Source organism: Hevea brasiliensis, chromosome 8 (genome assembly GCF_030052815.1).
Source record: "Hevea brasiliensis isolate MT/VB/25A 57/8 chromosome 8, ASM3005281v1, whole genome shotgun sequence".
In the NCBI taxonomy this organism is placed as follows: domain Eukaryota; kingdom Viridiplantae; phylum Streptophyta; class Magnoliopsida; order Malpighiales; family Euphorbiaceae; genus Hevea; species Hevea brasiliensis.
In genome coordinates, this window is record NC_079500.1 from 87254091 (window position 1) to 87262728 (window position 8638).

An 8638-nucleotide genomic window follows, 5' to 3' on the forward strand; every position below is an offset into this window, starting at 1 on the left:
TTTGTTGATATTTACTTTAATATTAGTGTTGTTATTTTAATGTTTATGCTATTATTTTTATTTATTTTTTTATCTTAGAAATTTATAATTATATTAATATTATAATTTTGAATACAGAATTAAAAATTGAACCGAAACTGAAATTGAAATCAAATTAGAATAAAAACTTCTTAAAATTAAAGTTAAATTCAGTTTCCAATTTCAAGAAAGTGAATGAACTGAAGTTTGGTTCATACCCAAATGTTAACATTACTTTATATATATATATTAAGCGTGTGATCGAACTTTTTAAAATAAAGTGTAGATATTAATTTATGTTTTTTTTTTTTAACCTATTGTAAATGTGATCAACGTGGCTCTCAAAGTGAATTCCACTATTTGCACTTGACACTGCAAATAATTCCTGTAGCTTAATATTTTCATAAATTAATCTAGTTTCAAATCTAGTCCGATCATTGAACTAGTAAAAATAGAGAGTTAAGTGTTTAAAGTTCAACTAAGATATTAAATCAGGGTTTAACCAGTATAGTATTAAATAAATATTATAAAATTAATAACAATATTTTATTATAATTAATACCTTTATATATTTTATAAATAATCATTGAAATAAATTTAATTAAATATTAATATGTAAATAACTTTTAAAATACAATTTAAATTTTAACTAAATTTCCAAATAATAATAGTTAATTATTTATAATAATAAAGAAATACTTAAAATTAAAAATTTATCATAGTAAATTTATTTGTACCAATGAAAAATAAATGTTAACTATAATTCAAATTAACGTACTAACATAATAAATTATTATTATCATTAATTATTATTGTCACTAATTATCTAAATTGCAAGTGAGTGAAATTAAATTTTTTTTTTTCAATAATCATAGATTATTCTAAATTAATACAATATAATTTAAATTAACGAAAGAAATAATTATATAGCAATTAAGTTGATTGTTATATATATATATATATGAAATGGTCTTCTATCATGATATGAGCTCCCAAATCATGGGTTCAACAATAGACCTGTGTGCCCCACTTCTCAATTTTTTTATTAAGTTGAGTGGTTGGAAAGCCAGTTTAGAGTCGGTCAGGTAATTGACGAACCGATTAACCCGATAAACCAATCAGCTTGGTAACCTGTGAACCGATTAAATAAAAGTTTGTGAGTGAACTAAACTGAATCAAGCTCTATTTCCCAATTAAACTAGTCTGATCTGATTTTCACAACTATGATCTTAACACTAAATTTGTAATTCAAAATTACAAGTATTAAGTATCTCCATTTTTTTTAATATCTTCTCTCTCTAAGTTTTAGAGAGAGAATTTTCTCTCTTGTTTAGGTAAACTTTTCCCTTTTCTCTCAGGCTTCACTGAGTTATTCTACTCTCTTGTAGCTCTCCTTTCCCCTTTAGGCAAGGGAGGGCCCTCCCTTTCCCCTCTGACGTGTGGGTTGTTGTCTTTCCTTACCCTGGGTGGGGTGTATATACACATTTTGAATTTGTCTCTCAGATCTTGGTCTGCTTTGGTGTGTATGTGTAATATATATATATATATATATATATATATATATATATATATATATATATATATATATATATATATATATATTCTACTCTCTTATGGCTCTCCTCTCCCCTTTAGGCAAGGGAGGGCCCTCCCTTTCCCCTCTGACGTGTGGGTTGTTGTCTTTTCTCACCCTAGGTGGGGTGTATATACACATTTTGAGTTTGTCTCTCAGATCTTGGTCTGCTTTGGTGTATGTGTGTAATATATATATATATATATATATATATATATATATATATATATATATATATATATATATTTTGCTAATGAGTTCCACACAAAGCTTGTAGATGAAATGGTCTTTTATCAAAGTATGAGCTCCCAAGTCACGGGCTCAACAATAAGCTTGTGCACTCTATTTCTCAACTTTTAATTGAGTTGAATGGTTGGAAAACTAGCTCAGAACCGGCTAAGTAAATAGTAATAGTGAACTGATTAACCCAATCGATTCTGAACCGATCAAATAATCGTCGACGAATTGTAAGTGAATCAAGCTCTATTTTCCAATAAAATTAGTCTGATCTGATTTTCATAACTATGATCTTAACACTAAATTTGTAATTTAAAATTACAAGTATTAAGTATTTCCATTTTTTTAATATCTTCTCTCTCTAAGTTTTAGAGAGAGAATTTTCTCTCTTATTTAGGTAAACTTTTCCCTTTTCTCTCAAGCTTCACCAAGTTATTCTACCCTCTTATGGCTCTCCTCTCCCTTTTAGGCAAGGGAGGGCCCTCCCTTTCCCCTCTGACATGTGGGTTGTTGTCTTTCCTCACCCTGGGTGGGGTGTATATACACATTTTGAGTTTGTCTCTCAAATCTTGGTCTGCTTTGGTGTGTGTGTGTGTAATATATATATATATATATATATATATATATATTGCTAATGAGTTCCACACAAAGCTTGTAGATGAAATGGTCTTTTATCAAAGTATGAGCTCCCAAGTCACGGGCTCAACAATAAGCTTGTGCACCCTATTTCTCAACTTTTTTAATTGAGTTGAATGGTTGGAAAACTAGTTCAGAAACGGCTAAGTAAATAGTAATAGTGAACTGATTAACCCAATCGATTCTGAACCGATCAAATAATCGTCGACGAATTGTGAGTGAATCAAGCTCTATTTTCCAATAAAATTAGTCTGATCTGATTTTCATAACTATGATCTTAACACTAAATTTGTAATTTAAAATTACAAGTATTAAGTATTTCCATTTTTTTAATATCTTCTCTCTCTAAGTTTTAGAGAGAGAATTTTCTCTCTTATTTAGGTAAACTTTTCCCTTTTCTCTCAAGCTTCACCAAGTTATTCTACCCTCTTATGGCTCTCCTCTCCCTTTTAGGCAAGGGAGGGCCCTCCCTTTCCCCTCTGACATGTGGGTTGTTGTCTTTCCTCACCCTGGGTGGGGTGTATATACACATTTTGAGTTTGTCTCTTAGATCTTGGTCTGCTTTGGTGTGTGTGTGTAATATATATATATATATATATATATATATATATATATATATATATATATATATATATATATATATATATATATATATATATATATATATATATTGCTAATGAGTTCCGCACAAAGCTTGTAGATGAAATGGTCTTTTATCAAAGTATGAGCTCCCAAGTCACGGGCTTAACAATCAGCTTGTGCACCCTATTTCTCAACTTTTTTAATTGAGTTGAATGGTTGGAAAACTAGTTCAGAACCGGCTAAGTAAATAGTGAACTGATTAACCCAATCGATTCTGAACTGATCAAATAATCGTCAACGAATTGTGAGTGAATCAAGCTCTATTTCCCAATAAAATTAGTCTGATCTGATTTTCATAACTATGATCTTAACACTAAATTTGTAATTCAAAATTACAAGTATTAAGTATTTCCATTTTTTTAATATCTTCTCTCTCTAAGTTTTAGAGAGAGAATTTTCTCTCTTATTTAGGTAAACTTTTCCCTTTTCTCTCAAGCTTCACCGAGTTATTCTACCCTCTTATGGCTCTCCTCTCCCCTTTAGGCAAGGGAGGGCCCTCCCTTTCCCCTTTGCCTTGTGGGTTGTTGTCTTTCCTCACCCTGGGTGGGGTGTATATACACATTTTGAGTTTGTCTCTCAAATCTTGGTCTGTTTTGGTGTGTGTGTGTGTCTATTTTATATATATTGCAAATGAGTTCCGCACAAAGCTTGTAGATGAATAAGGGTTTGTGAGTAAACCAAACTAGATCAAGCTCTGTTTTCCAGTTAAACTAGTCTAATCTGCTTTCCACAACTATGATCCTAGCACTAAATTTGTAATTCAAAATTACAAGGGAAGCATCTCCATTTTCTAATATCTTCTCTCTCTAAGGTTTAGAGAGAGAATTTTCTCTCTTATTTAGTTAATTTTTTTTTCTTTTCTATCAGTCTTCATTGTTGTGCCCTCTTATGGCTCTCCTCTCCCCTATAGGCAAGGGAGGGCCCTTCCTTTCCCCTCAAGCATGTGGGTCATTGTCCTTCCTTACCTTAGATGGGGTGTATATACTCATTTTGAATTTTGTCTCTCAAATCTTGGTCTGCTTTGGGGTGTGTGTGTGTGATGTATATATTGCAAATGAATTCCACACAAAGCTTGTGGATGAAATGGCCTTCTGTCATGGTATGAGCTCCCAAGTCATAAGTTCAACAATTAGCTTGTGCACACCATTTCTCAATTTTTTTTCAATTGAGTTGAGTTGTTAGAAAACTAATTCAGAACTGGCCAAGTAATTGATGAACTGATTGACCCAACCAGTTCTGAATCAGTCAGGTAATCGATGAATTGATTAAATGAGGGTTTGTGAGTGAGCCAAACTAGATCAAGCTATGTTTCCCAGTTAAACTGGTCCAATCTAGTTTCCACAACTATGATCCTAAACCCAAATTTGTAATTCAAAATTATAAGTATTAAGCATCTCCATTTTTTAATATCTTCTCTCTCTCAGTTTTAGAGAGAATTTTCTCTCTTATTTAGTTAAACTTTTCTCTTTTCTCTCAGACTTCATTGTTATGCCCTTTTATTATTCTCCTCTCCCCTTCAGGCAAGGGAAAGCTCTTCCTTTCCCCTTTGACGTGTGGGTCGTTATCCTTCCTCACCCTAGATGGGTGTATATACACATTTTGAGTTTATCTCTCAGATGTTGGTCTGCTTTGGTGCATATATATATATATATATATATATATTCAATAAGTTGCATATAAAGCTTGCGGATGAAATGGTCTTTTGTCACGGTATGAGCTCCCAAAGTCATGAGTTCAACAATCAACATGTGCAACCCATTTCTCAATTTTTTTAATTGAGTTGAGTGGTTGGAAAACCAGTTCAAAACCGATCAGGTAATTAGGGAACCAATTGACCCGACCATTTATGAACTGGTAAGGTAATCGACAAATTAATTAGATAAGTGTTTGTGAGTGAACCAAACTGGATCAAGCTCCATTTCCCAATTAAACTGATCTGATCTGGTTTTCACAACCATGATCCTAACACTAATTTGTAATTGAAAATTACAAGTATTAAGCATCTCTATTTTTTTAATATTTTCTCTCTCTATTTTTTTTTAATATTTTTTAATCCCTCTTTTGGATGCGTTTGTTTGCCTGCACCTCACGTAATCCTTCGCTATAATTCTCCAAATTTTAATGAAATTTTATTTCATGTTAAAAAAAATAGCAAGTATTAAATTATAGAATTTATAATGATATTCACAATAGTAATATCGTAATTGGTCATAATAGATTAAGCACTTAAAATTTTAATGAAAATTTCCTAAAGAAGACCTAAAGTCTACATTGAAGACTTAGCTCATAATAATAGGTGAACTTTCCAAGAAATTCAAATATAAGATGACAAAACTTTTAATAAAAATATATAATGGTATAATATTTTAAAGAAAAGTCCCTGAAAGAGAAAGGGGAGATTGATACCTAGGCACAGTCAATTCAATATGTAGACTTTGAATATAAAATCTAGTACTTGGGACAGCTATTTAATTTTTATTTTAATTATAGAGAAAAAAAAAATCTCAAGTCGTGCCCTCTTAAGTCTATGGCCAGCAATTAACATTCTTAATTTAATTCAATTTTACATGAAATAAAATCTACTACGGAGTTTAAGATGATTTCCAATATGTTACGATATTGATAATAATGGCCCACATTTAAAATGAAGACAATATTAAATTTTGATACATTAATTTAAGAATTAAATCAAGATTGAATATATGTCCAATATTAAAGGCTTATCACTAAATAATCAAGCTCCATTAATGACATTTAATTTGTCGTTTATCAGAGAAGAATGAGATTATCAGCTAATTTGTTGTTTATCAGGAACTTAAGACAGCCCACACGTATTTAACAGAAGAAAAAGATGATCAAAATTAATTAGTTGTTTTTGGTTGGGGTCACTTGCAAGTTACAAATTACAAATCTGAAAATGAAAGTTTGATTTGTTTTCTTTTTCTTTTTCTTGTAACAGTTTAAAACTTATGTGATATTGATGTTTTATAAATAGACTTTTTAATTTTCTAAGTTAGGTTAAGCCAAATACTTGTATTGACTAGATTTGGTTCAAACATAATAATAATAATAATAAAAATAAAATTGATTTCTTTTTTTATTAAGCTCATTTCAGTCAAAATCATAAAGGAGAGATTTTTTTTTTCTCCCCTTTGTGAATCATTTAATTTTGACATATATGGTCTGTTTTTAACGGGATCAAAATGGTAGATCTAATATGATCGATGCTCAAAAGTTGACCTATTATATTACCTTACCATAATATTAAAAAAAAAAAAAAGTCTAAACAGTTGCAAATTGAATTGGTTCGATTTCAAATTGAATTGAAAAAATCAAACAGCTTTGTTCTTTTGATGATTTCTTTTTTTAAGCAATAGAATTATATCAAAATAAAAAACTTCTTTTGATGATCTTTATTGTTGAGTTGAACATGAGTGTGTCTTTCCCTATTCTAGAATTAGGGATATGACATTTTTAATTGTTTATGATTTCAATCTGATTTTCATTTAATAAAATTGGAAATTTTACTTTCATTCATTATTTTGTGTGATTAAAGTTTGCTTTGTGTTTGGTACCCATTTGATAACAGTTCTATATATCAATTAAGAAACTAAAAGGTGAATATATTGGGAAAACATGATTTTGAACTTAATATTTCTGACCTAGAGATAAGTTAGAGCCCTATGAGGAATTTCACTTGAATAACCAAAGAACTTAATGGATTTATTTGATTAATTTAATACCATGAGAATAAGTGTTTAGTTAAAATACATCTTTTGTACCTTGAGAAAGGACATTAATTAGATTACCTAGGATTATTCTCCTTCAAGTTTATATTTACTCATAATTGAATAGAATTGAAAATCATATAATTAGTTGAAGTGAGAACCCTAACTGTGAAATGTTGTTATTCCTTAGTGAATGAATTAATTTAGTTGTAATTGATTAATTTTAGTAATCATTAGCATCTATTTCTAATTTTAGCTTTAATTTGATCAATGCAGTCCCTGTGGAAATTAACAATAACTTTTATACTAATTAATATGATCCGTGCGCTTGGAGGATGCTAACAAGTATTGATAATGTCTGAAAATACTTGGATTATTTTTATCAATTGAACAGTCTAATTATGGTAATTATTAAAATTGAAACAAATGAAAAAGTTTAAGGATTGAATTGATAAAATTAAAAGTTTGGCTAAATCAAAAAAGCTTACAAGGGTTTAGATATTTTTAGTTATTTAGCTTAATATTTAAGAATGAGTAAAATTAATGGTTCATTTTTTCTTTCAATAAATATTCTCATTATATATTTTTTTTATTCAACATAATAAAAATAAGGCAATGTTCGGTAATATTAGTTGTTCTAGTATCTATTAGCTATTTTAATAGTTATCAACTATTTTACTATTAGTTATTCTAGTATCTATTAGCTGTTTCAATAGTTGTCAATTATTTTACTAACTGTTAGTTGCTAGATATTAGCTGTTAGTAGTTAACCATTTATATAGTGATTTAAAATAGAAATGTTCAGTAAAAATAGTTGTTGGATTAGCTATTGAATATAAAAATAATTGTATTATCTTGTTGACCCTAGTAAAACGCTCTCTCAACCTTTAAAAGCTAAAACGGGTAGCTTTTCATGAAACATCCCTCAACCTCTAAACACTAATATAAATGCTATGTCATCGAATAGTATAAATAAGAGATAGTAGTGTTTGACTATGGTCAAAATACTAAACGCTACCTTAAAAACTATTATCGAACATGATCTAAATAAAATTTATTGATAAAATATTGCTTTTGTAATTTTTTTTTGTACAAACTAAAAAATTTTTCACATTTAAGAGAAAGTGTGACCTGTAATGCAGAATAGGAAGCTTAAATTTTTATTTAGGAATTTTAATTATTATAAAATTAGGAATTTAAAGATTTTTTATTGTTTAGAAATTTTATTATTATGTCGTCTATTAATTTTTAAGTTATTTTATTTAGTATTCCTAATTAAAGTAAATTAGGATTTCTATTCTTAATTTGATTAGGGTTGTAAGCTCTATAAATAGAGTTAATTTTTATTCTTCAATAGCTTTGGATTATAATCATTGTTGAGATTAAATAAAATTATTGATAATTAGTTCTCTTTTTTTAGGATTGGTCCTTGATTTTTCTCATTCTTGATCTTTTTTACCTTTATTCTACATCAATTTTGGTATCATAGCCTAAATTCAATCCAAATTTTCATAGCTTCCGCAAACTTTTGAAAACCTTTCAACCTGTGTTCTAACCTCTTTCAAAATTTCCTTCCTTTTCCCTGCTAAATTTTCATTCAGCCTTCAAAACATATACTGTCTAGTTTATTGTTTATTATGAAAAAATATTCCAAAAGCTAGAAACAGATTTTTTGGCCATCTAACTCCCAAGCCCTTATCTGACTGCCGATTTATCCTTCCCTGCTGTCAGATGTACTGTCTGCTGCCCCTAGCACCAATTCCTTTTAGGTCGGGTCAGATCCAACTCATGAACCTGCCACAAG